This window comes from Uranotaenia lowii, chromosome 2 (assembly GCF_029784155.1).
Source record: "Uranotaenia lowii strain MFRU-FL chromosome 2, ASM2978415v1, whole genome shotgun sequence".
NCBI lineage: Eukaryota > Metazoa > Arthropoda > Insecta > Diptera > Culicidae > Uranotaenia > Uranotaenia lowii.
The window spans coordinates 31,027,429-31,044,138 of NC_073692.1; positions in this window are offsets into that span (position 1 = coordinate 31,027,429).

Sequence of the window (16,710 nt, forward strand, 5' to 3'; positions counted from 1 at the left end):
CGAACACAGTTGTACCGGGTAAGTTTTTCAATAACGATCCGCCAACTGTAACGTTGATAAAGTCGCGAATGCCATAAAGATGGTAAAACGACTATAATCGAAACAAAAAAAAAATTATATGGAATGTTTGAAGGTTGCGTTAAGAAACAATTCAATACAAACGACGCGTTAAGCTTTTGAATATTTCCAAATCCACTTAAACATAATTTTTCACTTTGGTGGTCCAATCATTTGTCATTAGGGTGGTTCTTGTAAAAATTGCAAAGCCATAAAACATCAATGAAAAATTACACCAAAATTTAAGGAAAAGTGAACCAAATGACAAAAGTGCCCAAAATTAAAAAAAAAAACAAAAATACAAAAATATACGAAAATAACAGAAATGCCAAAAATGATAAAAAATAACAAAAATGGCAAGAAAGACAAACATGACAAAAATGTTAAAAATGCCAAAAATGCTAATAATGAAAAAAATGGCTGAAACGACAAAACGTAACAAAAAATGACAAAATAACAAAACGTAACAAAAAATGACAAAAATGACAATAATGACAAAAATGGCTGAAATGACAAAAATGACAAAAATGACAAAAATGACAAAAATGACAAAAATGACAAAAATGACAAAAATGACAAAAATGACAAAAATGACAAAAATGACAAAAATGACAAAAATGACAAAAATGACAAAAATGACAAAAATGACAAAAATGACAAAAATGACAAAAATGACAAAAATGACAAAAATGACAAAAATGACAAAAATGACAAAAATGACAAAAATGACAAAAATGACAAAAATGACAAAAATGACAAAAATGACAAAAATGACAAAAATGACAAAAATGACAAAAATGACAAAAATGACAAAAATGACAAAAATGACAAAAATGACAAAAATGACAAAAATGACAAAAATGACAAAAATGACAAAAATGACAAAAATGACAAAAATGACAAAAATGACAAAAATGACAAAAATGACAAAAATGTCAAAAATGACAAAAATGACAAAAATGACAAAAATGACAAAAATGACAAAAATGACAAAAATGACAAAAATGACAAAAATGACAAAAATGACAAAAATGACAAAAATGACAAAAATGACAAAAATGACAAAAATGACAAAAATGACAACAATGACAACAATGACAAAAATGACAAAAATGACAAAAATGACAAAAATGACAAAAATGACAAAAATGACAAAAATGACAAAAATGACAAAAATGACAACAATAACAAAAATAACAAAAATGACAATAATGACAACAATGACAAAAATGACAAAAATGACAAAAATGACAAAAATGACAAAAATGACAAAAATGACAAAAATGACAAAAATGACAAAAATGACAAAAATGACAAAAATGACAAAAATGACAAAAATGACAAAAATGACAAAAATGACAAAAATGACAAAAATGACAAAAATGACAAAAATGACAAAAATGACAAAAATGACAAAAATGACAAAAATGACAAAAATGACAAAAAATACAAAAATGACAAAAATGACAAAAATGACAAAAATGACAAAAATGACAAAAATGACAAAAATGACAAAAATGACAACAATGACAACAATGACAAAAATGACAAAAATGACAAAAATGACAAAAATGACAAAAATGACAAAAATGACAAAAATGACAAAAATGACAAATATGACAAAAATGACAAAAATGACAAAAATGACAAAAATGATAAAAATGACAAAATTGACAGAAATGACAGGAATGACAAAAATGACAAACATGACAAAAATGACAAAAATGACAATCAGAATAATGTTATACTTTCCGATGGAGCTTTATGGACGGCTAGATGTGATTTTAGTATAATTTGCAATTGAATCGGAAGTTGAGAGAAGCGGTGGTATATTCTTGTGCTGGTGATTTTTTGCAATTCCGGAAAGCTTTCTGCAGCGTGAGCTCCAACGAAACTTTATTGGAAAACTACCTCGAAATGATGAATATGGTCCTGAAAAACCTATATTGACACTTAATTTGGTTTAAACTGCAAGATAGTTCTGCCATCTACGACTTGAAACTGGAATAAGAGTGGTTTACTGCAAAAAAAATCTAAGTTTTTGAATTCGAACCTATTTTTTCCTAATTCAAAATAAACCTAGACCGTTTGTTCCATCATTTCACGTCATTTTAATAAAGAAAGTAAGTAGTTTGGTAAAGAATTACAGCTCAAATATAAAATTTCTTAGCTCTAGAAGAGCATCTCTTTAAACCTCCTTTTAAAACCTTTGAAAACCTTGAGAATTCTAGAAAACCCCCTAAAATGCGGTTATTTATTCAAATAATTGGTAGAAGCATTATTATTCACTTTCACATAGTAAATTTTTAGAAATAATCTTGTTTCTGTTGGAAAAACACAAGTAGTAGGGGAAAGTCGGGTAAGACGGACACAGCGGGTAAAACGGGCACTTTCAATGTTTCGAGAATTACAATGTTTAGCACAAATCTAATGATGGGAATATGTTCGCCTAAGTGTATCAACACTTTCGAGAACCTCTGTTTATTTATTTATTTATAGCAAGCAAGCTCCCATCATAGTATACAAAACAAACAAAAACTCTGAGGATCCATTATCTGATGTTATTTTTTCTCCTCATTAATTAGTTCATAACTTGAATTTTTTTCGAAAATTTCAACCGTTTTCAAAGGTAGAGTGTTTATTAGGCTTCTTTCAAATATATTAATAGTAGGAATATTCCTCACTCCCCAGATACTTGAAGGACACATGAAATGCGCCTCCATGTGAGGAAAGTTCTTACGAACATGAATAAATGCTATCGAGAAGACCTAAGTTGCCCTCGACTAAATTTTGAAAGCTTCTGGCGAAAACTGTTAAGCTCATTATCACCAAAACTTTGTGTCCCGATCTGACAATTATACTAAATACAACGCAAGTATATCTCCTTTTTCTTCATAATATCTTTCATGATAAGTAAGTTGACTTCGTTAATAAATTTTATACTCAAAATATGATTTTGATTTATCGGTTCAACATGTTTTGGAGTTTTAAAATAATCATATGTGCCTAAATGAAAAGTATTAAAGAACTAATTGTACACGAAGATTTTTTTCCTTTACCAATTTATTCATTTTAGAGAAATGCTGATTCCCATTTACCAAACGTGCTCCAGATAATAATAATAATAACAATAATGATGATGTGGTCATCAATAAATCTGAAATCATATTGTAGAGTAAATTTAAAATCAATTTACTTAATAAATTGTTGCCTTTTATGATTTCTTTTATGAAATATTCAGTATTGTCCAAAAAGTGAAATTTCCATCAATGATTGTTCCAATTCAAATGACATTAGAATCTCAAATTGTAGATTTATTAGCATACTCCGTCAGTCGGGACCTTTTTTCCATTCGGCAGAAAACAACACAAATTGAGAACCATAGCAACATACGCGAACTTTTGTAGTTAAGACGCGAACCCCCGGTTGATGGAAAGAATGTTCAGAGTTTCCTCGCAGTACCTCAATGCATGAAATTTCCTTCTAGTAAGAACTTTCTCCAGGAGGTGGTGCTGATATACATGTCCTTGCTGAAGTATATGAAGCATGCTGAGAGTTACCAATGTTGATTATAATATGTTTGCTTCTTTCTAACCATCTGGAGGAAAATCAGAGAATTTCGGTCAAAGGGCTTTAACAGCAAACGTTTTGAAAAAAAGTTGCTAAGGCGGGTAAGACGGACACCTCAAGGTCGGATAAAACGGACACATAAGTTTCTCCAGGTATTTTAAATTTTTCATCCTCCATATTCCTTCAGAAGACCTTGGCAGCAATTGTCGGTCGAAAAGCACTCACCATCTCAAACAGGCCATAAAAACTTTAAAAATAGGATCTCCGGTGAAAAAAGCGCCTATAAAATACGGAATTCCGAAGCCACACTGACTCGCTTCTGGACTTCGACCAGTTGGATCCATCTTGGTTTGAAAACGTTTTCAAATACTTAACTCACAAAATATCTACTTTTACAGCAATTTTTGCGGCAAAATGTACCTTTTCTGAGCAGTGTCCGTTTTACCCGACCATTTTTGAAGCATGTTTTAGATGGCTATAAAAACAGTCTTGATGAAGGAAATTTACTTATTCCAATGGTTTATACGATAGCAAACATTTAAACTGCCCATCTGCAAGAAAACTGCGATGAAAAAAGCAATATCTGATTTTCTATTGCGATTCTACCTTAGGGTGTCCGTCTTACCCGACTTTCCCCTACCTACTATTCTTATTTTGCACCCTTTTTTCATATTTATAGTCCTCAACGTCAATTCCAACGTCCAAAAAAGTAACCTTATGCTTAATTTATCCATTGAACAATGTAAAACAAATTGTATTCAATCATTCATATTTTAACAACTAAAACACATAGTGGCACTATTCTTATTTCGGTCACTGTAGATGTCGATTTTCTGCTATGCCACGTGAAAGTTTTAAAAATCATTTTAAAAATTAGTTTGTTTGAAAAAATTCATTTGAAAAACCTCATCAATTCGAAATCGAATTTAATAAATTAAAATATGGCTACAAATGTTTACCTACAGTGCTCAAAAATTCAGTTCAGCATTTACCGAACATACCGAGTTAGCAAAGGTGAAGGTCGCACGTTCCCTCTGAAGGTGTCGGTTAGAATTTCAATCACCCGCTAGCTAGTTGATTATTATTCAAACAAATTTATGTTTCAATTTCAAGCTTTTCGATGGGCGCCAAAAACGCCACCCCAAAAACCAGAAACAGCAGTCAGCAGCAATGACAGCATCTTGCATGTGAATTTTCAACGATTTTGTTTTGGCCTTTTTTACTGTAGGTAGCATCTATTTTTTTTTTTTTTTTTTTTTTGAAGAACTGCCAGCTAAAGTAATCGACATGAAAGGTGCAAGTGGAAATCCACCTACGCTGCGTCATCGCAAATTCGAGAGAGAAAAAATAGGAGACATGCAAACACTTTCGATATTTCAGAGAAAACTGACAGGAGGATAGGCTCTTTTGCTAAGCTATCTACACATACCTGGATTTGATAGACAGTTCAAGTTCACGTGCAGAATTTGAATAAATTTAGAGTTAAATATTTTATTCTCAACGTCCTGGTTGAAGTTTTGTGAAATATATCGTGAAATAGAAAATGTTACATAATGAATGATTCGAATGTTTACTAAATTAAAAGATTGATTCAGAAAAAGTTAAACTGAAAGCAGTTGTTAGATTTTTGACTGTTAAATGAATTAATGAAAACGAATAGCTTATTTCTTGAATAATTTAATGAGTTCGACATGTTATTTTGTTCGAGTCTCAATCATGCTTCCAGTAGGTTTAGCAACTAAGATTTGATCAATTTTCTGAGATCAATTTTTCACTTGTTAATCGGATAGCTCACTGGCAAGGAAAGTGTCCTCCTAAATGAACCGAACCGTTCAAATTGGAAGCAAAGTGTCGAGGGAAAGCCAAAAACTGCAGCTTGTCACGCAATCGAATCCAATTGAAGAGGTGAGGTAGGGTAGACAAATGTAATGTTGAATTAAGCCTGAAAAAAAATCTATAATGAAATAATTCGCAAATAATAAGTGTATGTGGTTTTTTTTAAATTTATATTGTAAATCAGTGATAAACGAAAATTTATATGACTAACATTAGTACGTCTACTGATCAGAGTCAGCTTTCGGATAATGAAAATAAAGTCAGCCACAGCCGATTTCGAGTGAGCTTAAAGGCTTAAACGATCATACTGTTTTTTTTTCATTTTCAAAAGAGAGTCATTATTTTTAAGCTGCCGCAACATGCACGGTATTCCAAAATTGAAAACACCAAAAATAATGGAACAAGTCGAACAGAATAAGCTAGAAAAGGACCTCTCCTAATAAAGTCATTTTGGGCGACTTCCTGTCAAAGTTTTCAGACATGTCGTGTTCTGGTGTTAGTTTCGTTAATTAGCTTCGGAAATTATTCGAATCATTAGCGTGTACCTTCTATTTTTAAGGACAGCTTGCAACAAAGTTAAAAAACTGTTGAATCTGTAGGCAGGTTTTAAAACTAATTTGGAAAAATTTAAACGGGAATCATTGAAATTGAAGCATTTTGAACAAAAAAAATTGTAAAAGACTGGCATGCATTGTTCTCGAACAGAAACTTATTTACATCATTAAAAATCCCTTTAGAAATCGGCATAAATTACTTCCCACACACAAACTCGTTTAGTTTGAACGAATTCTGATGTTAATCTTCAGGGTGTAGTTTGCACCTCTTTGTTCCAGATTCGATTTCAACCGGGGCCAAAGTAGACCTGCCAAATCAGTATAAAAATCATCATCATCAACTTCATCCTCGAAGCAGCACATCAACAACAAGCAGTCTCAGGACCCCCCAAAGAGGGGCCGAAAAGGGGATAAGCCTTGATACTTTGTAATTTCCGGTATGCACGAACCTCAAAAGTGAATAATCGCTCTAAGACCGGCTTTGTACCAGAGCTATATGTACATCGAGAGTAACAAACACGTGTTAAACCAGTTGACAGGCGGCTTTTGGTGAGCGAGCGGCAGCAATCCAGCAAAGTTATCATGAAATCACGCTATTGGATCCTTCGTTGGGGCGAATTCTATGCACGAGGCGGAAAAATTCTTCTACTGCGACGCATTTCCCAGGGATTATGTAGATTGAAACCGTGTAATGCATTTTTTACAACAGGGTAGAGGGGGTGCCAAAAACTGATTTTAATTTGTTCGCAATTATGAAGCTACTTTTTTAATTTCAACTATTCTGACGAACATGATTCATATTTTTTCTGGAGTCCGGATCTTTGATAACTACCTAATACAACAACAAAATGGATGCTTGGAATTCAAAAGTAGCTTCGTAATTGCAAATTATTCGCTCCCTCGATTTTGGCTCGGTAAAGGTTTGGCATATTTGCCAAATCGAACGGTTTTTCGAAACAACAAAACATTAAGTTTTCCGCTTTTACATGACGAATTTGATTTATGTATATGTAAGGAGTGTATTCGAAAAAAATGCAACACATTGCACAGTGGTCCAGAACAAACATTTATCGTGACAAAATTAACTACGCAAAATATATAAGTTTTAGACATATGATGTCTTCTGCAAAGTTGTTCACAATTATGAGGGCCGTATTTTGGAAGAATAATTTATTAGGGCGTGTCATCCTCCAGGGAATTCGTAATGCTAATTTCTTTCAGGAGCTAGATAGAGCAAAAATATGTTCTACAATGTTGTAGATTTAAACATTTTAACAAACTTTGCTGAACACATAACGATGAGACGTTGTGATTTTATAATTTTTTTAAGATTTACATATTAGAACGTGTCGAAAAAAACAGTTTTTTGACCATAACTTTTTCTAGTGAAGTTGTACAGTATTAGTGTATTCTAAACAATTGATCAGCATAACAATGCGCATGTTTTTCTCTAAAATTGTAGGGAGCTATTGTTTCATTTGCCAAAGCTAGGAGCACAAATGTGTTCAAATTTGACCATTTTTGAGCTGCAATATCTCTGATTTGTGCAAACCTAAAAATCTTAAATTTATTGCAAAATGTGGCTTAAGATATGAATATTCAATGCTGAAAAAATTGGAGATAGGTTTTTCTTTAAATTCGAGATTTATAATTTTGAATATCGTAATTTCTCATGATTTTTTTTTATGAAATTTTATCCAATTTTAATCCTTTTTTTTTTTATCAGAAACACAACCAGTACCAATACACAAGCCAACCATGACTCGTGATATTGCTTAGAATTGTTCAGCTTCTTTTTTTACAATTATCTTAAACATTTAATTATTTATAAAAATATTTGGAACAAAATTATCGAAATTCAATTGCTCTAAGAAAATTCAACTTTCTTCAACAAATTTTCCGCAGCTTCAGGCAGTGGAGGAATTTCTTTGACTCTCGAAACGCGATTGATTAATGGAATAAGCTGATCAGAAAGTAATCAGCAACCTTTTAAAGACATCTGTACTAACACGTGAAAAGAATCTATCTCCAAAAGTAATCAAAAACCATTCTCAGTAAATCTTGATAGGCCAACATTTTCACTACTTAACGGTAAAACCCTTTTGAAAAAATAATATTTCGTTACATTAAAATCTCAATTTGAGTAAAGCATTTAGACTACTTATCTGAATCAACGGTCATCTTTAAGTGGAGTTGCCAACCACTCGAGGTACAAGCAAGTAACTTTGGATAGCAACGCGGATGGAGACGTTGTAGAGTATAATGATTCCCATATATTTGCTTGTTCTTTGGTGCCACTACGTGTAATCACCGCAATTTGTACAATTTGGAATAATGATTATCCATCATCAACAACATTGTGTCGACAAATATAATAGCTTAAAAAGAAACTAGCGCGCTCACACAAATGGAAACAGAGATAAAATCGCTGTGACCATCATGTCGCATATCCTCAATCACCTACAGTTGAATTTTCTTAGAGCAATTGAATTTCATTAATTTTGTTCCAAATATTTTTATAAATAAGAAAATGTTAAAGATAATTGTAAAATAAGAAGCTGAACAATTCTAAGCAATATCATGAGTCACGGTTGGCTTGTGTATTGGTACTTGTTGTGTTTCTGATAAAAAAAAAGGATTAAAATTGGATAAAATTTCATAAAAAAAAATCATGAGAAATTACGATTTTCAAAATTATAAATCTCGAATTTAAAGAAAAACCTATCTCCAATTTTTTCAGCATTGAATATTCGTATCTTAAGCCACATTTTGCAATAAATTTAAGATTTTTAGGTTTGCACAAATCAGAGATATTGCTGCTCAAAAATGGAAAATTTGAACACATTTGTGCTCCTAGCTTTGGCAAATGAAACAATAGCTCCCTACAATTTTAGAGAAAAACATGCGCATTGTTATGCTGATCAATTGTTTAGAATACACTAATACTGTACAACTTCACTAGAAAAAGTTATGGTCAAAAAACTGTTTTTTTCGACACGTTCTAATATGTAAATCTTAAAAAAATTATAAAATCACAACGTCTCATCGTTATGTGTTCAGCAAAGTTTGTTAAAATGTTTAAATCTACAACATTGTAGAACATATTTTTGCTCTATCTAGCTCCTGAAAGAAATTAGCATTACGAATTCCCTGGAGGATGACACGCCCTAATAAATTATTCTTCCAAAATACGGCCCTCATAATTGTGAACAACTTTGCAGAAGACATCATATGTCTTAAACGTATATATTTTGCGTAATTAATTTTGTCACGATAAATGTTTGTTCTGGACCACTGTGCATTGTTATGTGGATAACTTTTAAAAGTTTTCAATTGAATGCATGGATGGAAATTGATGGTATTTTCAGTGAAGCTACCTAGTTATATAATGTTCACATGTGCAAATTTTTATGATTCTGTCTAGTGGTTTTGAGAAAGCGTCCAATGAAGAAGTTCATCGATATTAATTTTCGGGCGTCATGTTATTCGAGGAAAAATGTCGCATTTGGAGGTAACCTTCTTTTTATATATAGCCGTTCGTTGGGTGAATAATTATCCCAGCAAACATAAAATCGCATTAAAATGATAACTCAAGTCATTAAAAACGTTACTGCGAATCGTAATTTGAACTAACACAAGACAAAGGTCGTAAAAATCGTTACTCGAAGTCTGAATAAATGGTTTAAATCGGATACGATAAAAAAGTCCGCCATGTTTGCAGATTTTAAAGACGATTTCGTTCCTTTGCTTCCTCCCGCGTGGATCAAGTGAGAGAACAGCTTTGTTGTTCTCTCTGCGATCAGCAGTGCAACCAGATTCCTAAAAATCAGATGGTGTATTTGCAAGAATTGCCCAATGGCAGAGGCAGCAAATATTGTCGCTGGCAACAGTTCGCATGCGATGAGAGAAAAAAAACTTGTGCTCTCGTGCATTCTCCCCAGTATGTATGAATAAGGTGTCGAATATCGTCCAAATTGTAAACTCTTATCGGTTTAGCCCGAAGTTAAAAATATGTACGTATATTGCCTCCACTTTGGTAGGTTTTTTTTTCGAGTGTCATACGATCATTCTATAACAGTGGTTTTCAAAGTGGTCCCTACCGCCTCCTTGGGCGGTGAGGGCGATGAGCTCAAATTTGAAATTTGGGGGGCGTTCGAAAAGCTCAGGGGGGCGGTGAGTTCGTAATTTACAAATTCATAAATCACGAAACAACGTTGATTTTAAATAACAACTAGTAAGTTCCATGCGAAACAATGAACTAAACATGAGGTTCAAGACTAAAATATCCAATTTAATCTAATCGATTAAAAAAATCATTTTGCCATTTGCCATGGATTAACTTTTAATCTATTCGGTTGTCACTTACATTACCGGAATTTCAACATAAATTTCAACATAAATCAAAAGTCACCACCAAAGAATGAGGGATGCAGCTGAAGTTTCGAATTGCAATACAAAGATAACATGAACTAATTTTCAGAAAGAATCTTAATTTGTTTTCAAACTATGAAATTTTAACTTTTTGAGGAGATTAATCAGCGTAATGTATGTTTGTTATTTAATTTATCAGCTTTATCGGTGAAAAGTGATGTCCTTTTACGTAGGAACATCTTAAGATAACAAAATTTTATAGATGCTCCCCCCTTTCAGGGAGAGGGAAGGGTCCCTAACTATTATAGGAACCTTCCCCGGCCTTCTACCAGCCAAGTTTCAAGTAACATCGGCTCAGTAGCTTTTTTTTACGAGCAGGGAAAAGCCCGCGGGAGTGTACCTTACTTCAAGTCCTTCTTCAGTGGACGCAAAACCTCCTCATCATTCTTTATTGCTGTTTTTTCGTGTTTTCATTTGATTTCACAATATTGTACACCCACAATTCAGCCTCTGTGCCAATGGAGGCATCATTGGTACAAAACATCATTGGTACAAGAAGATAACGCGACCGGTGCTGATTCGATTTGCTCCCACCGGCATTAACCTCCCAAGTTAACCGAATTGCGTATGTCTGAAAGAAACAAAATAAAAACGAATTCACGTCCCTCCATATCGCATCACAAGACGAAGAAGGATGGAAATAAATACCGGCCAAAACCAGGCAGCCAGCGAACCGAGAACTGTGCGTGTGTAGCAAAAGCAACAACAAAAATATTCCTTCAATTCAATCCGCCGGCAAACAACCACGGCAGAGCTGTGCGTGTGTATGTAGCAAAAGCAACAAAAAAATATTTCTTCCAACGGCCAAGCTACCCGGCTTTGGCAGCTGTGTATATGTAGCGTGTGTATGTAATAGCAGGCAGTAAGCAAAGCACAGTTCTCATTCAATGGGTTTCCCGTTCCTTCACTCCCGTTCCCTTTCCCGTTTCCATCGCAAGACAAAGGAATGCATTGAAAGGAGGCCAAACGCCGGGAAGCCGCCGTTGTGCGTTTGTTTTGTGATTGATCGGTGACAGAAAGCCTACGACAAATAACCCTCGTCCTGCATGAAGCTCGAATAGTACACTGGTTAAAATGTCGGACTGGCAAGACGATATGATTGGTAATTTGAGTTCGATTCTCACTACGGCGCTGTGGTTTTAATTTTTATTTTCTTGTTTCTGGGATGAATTATCCAATAGGAAAGCAATCCCATAAAATGTTTTTCTTGTTTCGCTTGAATGTAGTGGTCATCATTTTGGTTGGGAGCCGAGGCCTTATGCCAGTTTCGGTTTTTCAAACATACCGTCTTCGGCACAGTGCACATTTCAGCGCATTATCGGCACAGAGATATGCTAAATAGGCATTGGATTTTTGCAACCTCTTCTATGGGTGTACACTTATTCGTTTTGATAATACCACACTTTCATTTCATTGGGTTAAAACACTCAGAATTTTAAAAATGATGATTTTCATTATTGATGGTGGTCGATGGTAGCGATAGTGGTGTTGCGGTGAGTTTTCGAGTCTAAATACAATTCAAATCTCTTCAATAAACTTCAAATTATGGCACCATCTGTTAAGGGTGATGAACCCATATTTTCTCGATTTCGACGTCCATGGAGAAACTACCCTCCCAATTTCAAATGTTGCCGTTTATTTTGGTTTGGATATTCGTCAAAATGGATATGGAATCCAAATTCCAAGTTTTGGTCTAATAGAATTGAAGCCGTCCAACGCAGATTTATTAAATACGCTTCAAGATTTCTGCCATGGAATAACCTGTACGATCTGCCCAAGTATCATTAGAGATGCCAATTGCTTGGCATAGAAACCCTTCAGGAATGCCGTAAAATAGCACGAGCCGTATTTGTGAAGAAAATTCTGGATTGCGAAGCCGATTGCCCCGCTTTGCTCAGACGAATAAACATCAACGTCATTTCACGGATATTAAGAGGCAGAGAGTTAATCCGTATGATTTCCAACGAACGAATTATGGTCAAGGCGAACAGCTTCGAAAGATGTGCAGAATCTTCAATTGGTTATATAAAGATTAAGATTTTGACACGTCTACTGCTGCATATAAATCAAAAATTAGAAAATCTTAAAGATTACGAGAACTTATCTCTTTGATGAATAGTCTGATTTTTTTTATTGTTTAGATTATTTTCTATTGCTGTCATAGAGACATTAATGACAGATGATTAAACTACTAATAAATAATCGTGCATTTTCGCTGCTAAAAGTTGCTTATTTCCGAAAAAATTCCGAAATTTGTATTCCGGTTCTCGTGTCCTTTTCGGTTCCAGAATTCCTGATGTCGACTCCAATCCAATGGTCAGAAAATCAATCAAAACAAACACTCAGGATGCGTTTCCTGTTGGAAACATTCCGATTGTATAATGGGATAGCGCCTCTCGCTACTGCTTCGCCTGGCTGGTATGCAATCTCGATCAGCGCTCCTATCAGCTATGCAAACCGAGTCGCATCATTCAGAATCATCGGTTCAGCAAACATCGCATATCGGAGATGAGTGAGATACAAACTGATCCATTCTGAATGTAGCTCACTCAGTATCTGCCTGAATTATATGAAATTCAAAATTATTTTTTGTAGGACGAGAAAAATCAAACAGTTGTGCGGGACACCATAAATTCTCAGTAGTTTTAACGTGACGTACGACATTTTAATAAGAGAACTTGTAAAAATTGAAAAACACGGCGAAAGTGAACATCTTTCCCTTACAAACACAACTGCAATTTGATTTTGATCATACTGATGTTAAAAAACGTTATAACAACAAATAAATTTATTAATTTGCTTTATATCAAATCAAACAAAATACGCTAATGATCGGCTTCATGTATCATTCACTCACTGCCTGATCCATTCACTCCTGATCGAAGACCAACAAGATTCGTCATATGCATTGCGCATTGGTGATATTCCAATTTGATGATGGTGCTGCACTGTTTTGACAGCAAGCATCGTGCGAGGTGATCTGTATTTTAGCGATGAATTGAACGATCGATGATCGGGTAGGTCCAGTAGCAATCAATAACGAAACCCGACCGCTGTACGTTCAGGTGCGAAGTGCAATAAGAAACATTCATTGAAAATGAGTGATATTCAGAACACTGCTCCAATCGATCCACAGCAACTCGTAGTAGCAAAGGTGACCAAGCTGCATTTTCGATAGGTACGTTTTACACCATATTTTGGGACGCTTAGTGTGATTATTTCGTGTTCGATTATAGCTTCCCAAATTGGCCCCATGCACCGCTGGCTTACGACGGATCTTACATTCAGCTGGGAAACCTTGAGGAGCGTTCCGGGCGGTGTGTTACGTAAGGATGTGAAGCTCAAACGGATCCAGATGCGCCAATTTGAGGTGAACTTCTACGTCATGATCAAATTGTTGTTGTTGTTTTAATGATGTGATTGAGGTGAATTATTTTTTCTTATGTACTAAAACTTTTAAGATGCGGACCTCTACGATAGCTGCAAGACTTCAGTAATAATTTGGGTGATCAACCCAAGCGCAATCGCACTTCCAAGGACTCGATGGTAGACGAATTGATGATTTGGATGCTCATAACCGGAAAAAGGAAGAATAAAATTCAAGATGATTAATTTAACTGTATCATCATCACAACCATTGGGTACTTCAAACCAATTTCCATTCATGCCAATTCAATCGCAGATTAAATTTGGGCGATCTGGAAGATCATGTTTCTCCCAATTGACATAGACCAAAATGTTTTGTAATGCACTTCACCCTCAACTGGTGGACTGTAAACCAATTAAAATTAGCACTGAGGGAATCTTCACTACTCGGCGCAATCATGGTTTCCAAACATTTTGTAGATTCACTTTCCGGTTTCAACATTTCGTGATGAGGAAGATAATAGTCCAGCTCGAAGGACCAAAAATTTCAACTACCAGAAAATACTGTTTAATTCAACATTTAATTTTTAGCCAGAATCTCAAAAACAAAACTCACACAACAAAAACCACAGACATGCGATACTTATCCTTTTTTCTTCCAATATCCAGCCAAAACCATATAACAATCCGTCCGATGGTCCAAAATCCGATCTGATTGGGTTTCAAAGCTTGTCAATGGCGCCAAATCGTCGTGGTCAATCAATAACAATTGGAGCGTCCTAACCACACAACATGTCCGGCACTAACAATAGGTGGACAAAACCACCACTGGACTGTCCAAAGTATCCAAATTTTTCACTAACCTTATCCGGTTCGAAGGACCAAAAGTGTTCGATAAATTGCTAGTGGACTGTGAGCACGTCTCACTGCGGGGCTTCTAATAACCACGGAACCTTTTGTCATTACTAAACAATACTAAAAGACGAAAATTCAGAATTCAAATAAGAGATTTATAGTTAATACAAATTTTGATTGTTGGTTCATAACTAAAAGAAATTATTATTTGTAACTTAGATAAAAAAAATCGTAGTCAAATTCGGAATTCAGATTTTGAACTTAGATTCAAAAGGCAAGATTCCGGAATCCAAATAAAAAAATCAGTATCAGGTTCAGTTTGAAGTTAAGTTTTATAATAAGGATAAACATATCAATGTGTGAAATTTCATTAAGGATTCAAATTGCAGGAGATCACAGTTTCATAGTTTTAATTCTAGATTCAAAATTCAAATTTAATATTTAATCAGAGTCAGTTTGAAAACACAAACCAGCAGAATCCACAAATATGAAATCATATTTGGATTTATTTTTAAGATTTCGTTCTTTGAAAAATGTAGATTTAAATTTTTTGAAAACATTCTAAGGGCTCATATTATAAAATACATTATTTATGAATTTTTATTTAAAGAACTCGTACTTTATCTTCGAACGTTAATTAGCCTTTAAACATATATTATTGGTTTTCATATTGCAAATTAAAGACGTACACCGTCTTAGCCAGTTAAGGCTTTACAGACTAAATAAATTATTTAAAACCTGTTAGTTATTCAAAAATAAAGTTTATAACTATAATTGAGGCGTAGTAGGCGTGTGTCAAGAAAGACGTGTTTTTTTTTATCTGCCAGAACATTTTGAAGTTTTAGTGGAAAATATCAATTATTTGCCAGAAAATCGTTTCCAATTGCCTCACATCAAGTTTCACAAGGATTTGCGGCTTCGGAAGATCGAAAAGAATTGCAAGCGGAATGATGATGGAGCATCTGCAAGAACAGCTGCTGGCCGTTTGGCAGGAGGTTCATGGGATATTGAAAACCAAGGAGGTCTGAGTTTCAAATTTTCGAGGATGCAAAGCTAAGTATTCAGTTCTTTTCTTATTTATTTTTGAGGCCATTTGTTCCTAGTTAAATTATCAGATCTTGAAAAAGATTCAAACATGTCTCTCTTATATTTTTTAAATTTTCTTTATAATGAAAGATTTGAACTTAAAATATGTTGGGACTGCGTTGGACTCATATATAATTGTATGATTTTTTTTTTAAATCACCCACTTTTATTACTTTTTGTAAAAATACAATTCACAAACAAGTGTACTACAGATTCTTACTTTTTCGATTTTTTCACTTTCATTTTCCTTTGTGTTCGGAGTTAAGTTTTTCCGACTACCTGATTTTGTAAATTATTAACTTATTGACATAACGAATTTTTGACTTTCTAGTTTTCGGGCCTTTTGCCTTACTGAATCTTTAGCTTGTTTTATTTTCTGATTTTTTAACTTTCTGACTTGCATTGATTTTTTTTTTTGGCAGTAAAATTTGCCCTTTATAAAATTGTTGAAGTTGTTCTCAAAAATTGTTAATCTTTTGAGTTCCAGTAGAGTTTGTCATTACAACGTAGAATAAAGTCGTATTTGATGTGGATGGCCGAGGTGATTTTGTACCCAGGTTCCCGAAGAAAACCAAAAAGAGCTAAAATAATATACATTTACATATTTGGCAAGAATATTCCAGGTTGATGTGACCAAATTTGTAATCTTAATTTTCTTTTGTTAATATTTACTGATGATCATCAATTTTTTTGAAAATTGAGTTTCAAAATTCTCCTATTCCTCACTATATTAGTACGTTTAGTTAAAGGCAATATTTGAAAATCATATTTAAAAACTGGTACATCCTAAACAATTGTTGAAGTAAATACTGAACTTTATGTTTTCTCAAAAACGTACCCTTTAAAAAAATTAATAGAAACGACAAGAAAAGAGAAAATAGATAAAGGAGCAAGTTTTATTTATGTGTCTTTCACGAATAATTATGGGATGAAGTTTGGTTTTAAATCCGGAAAA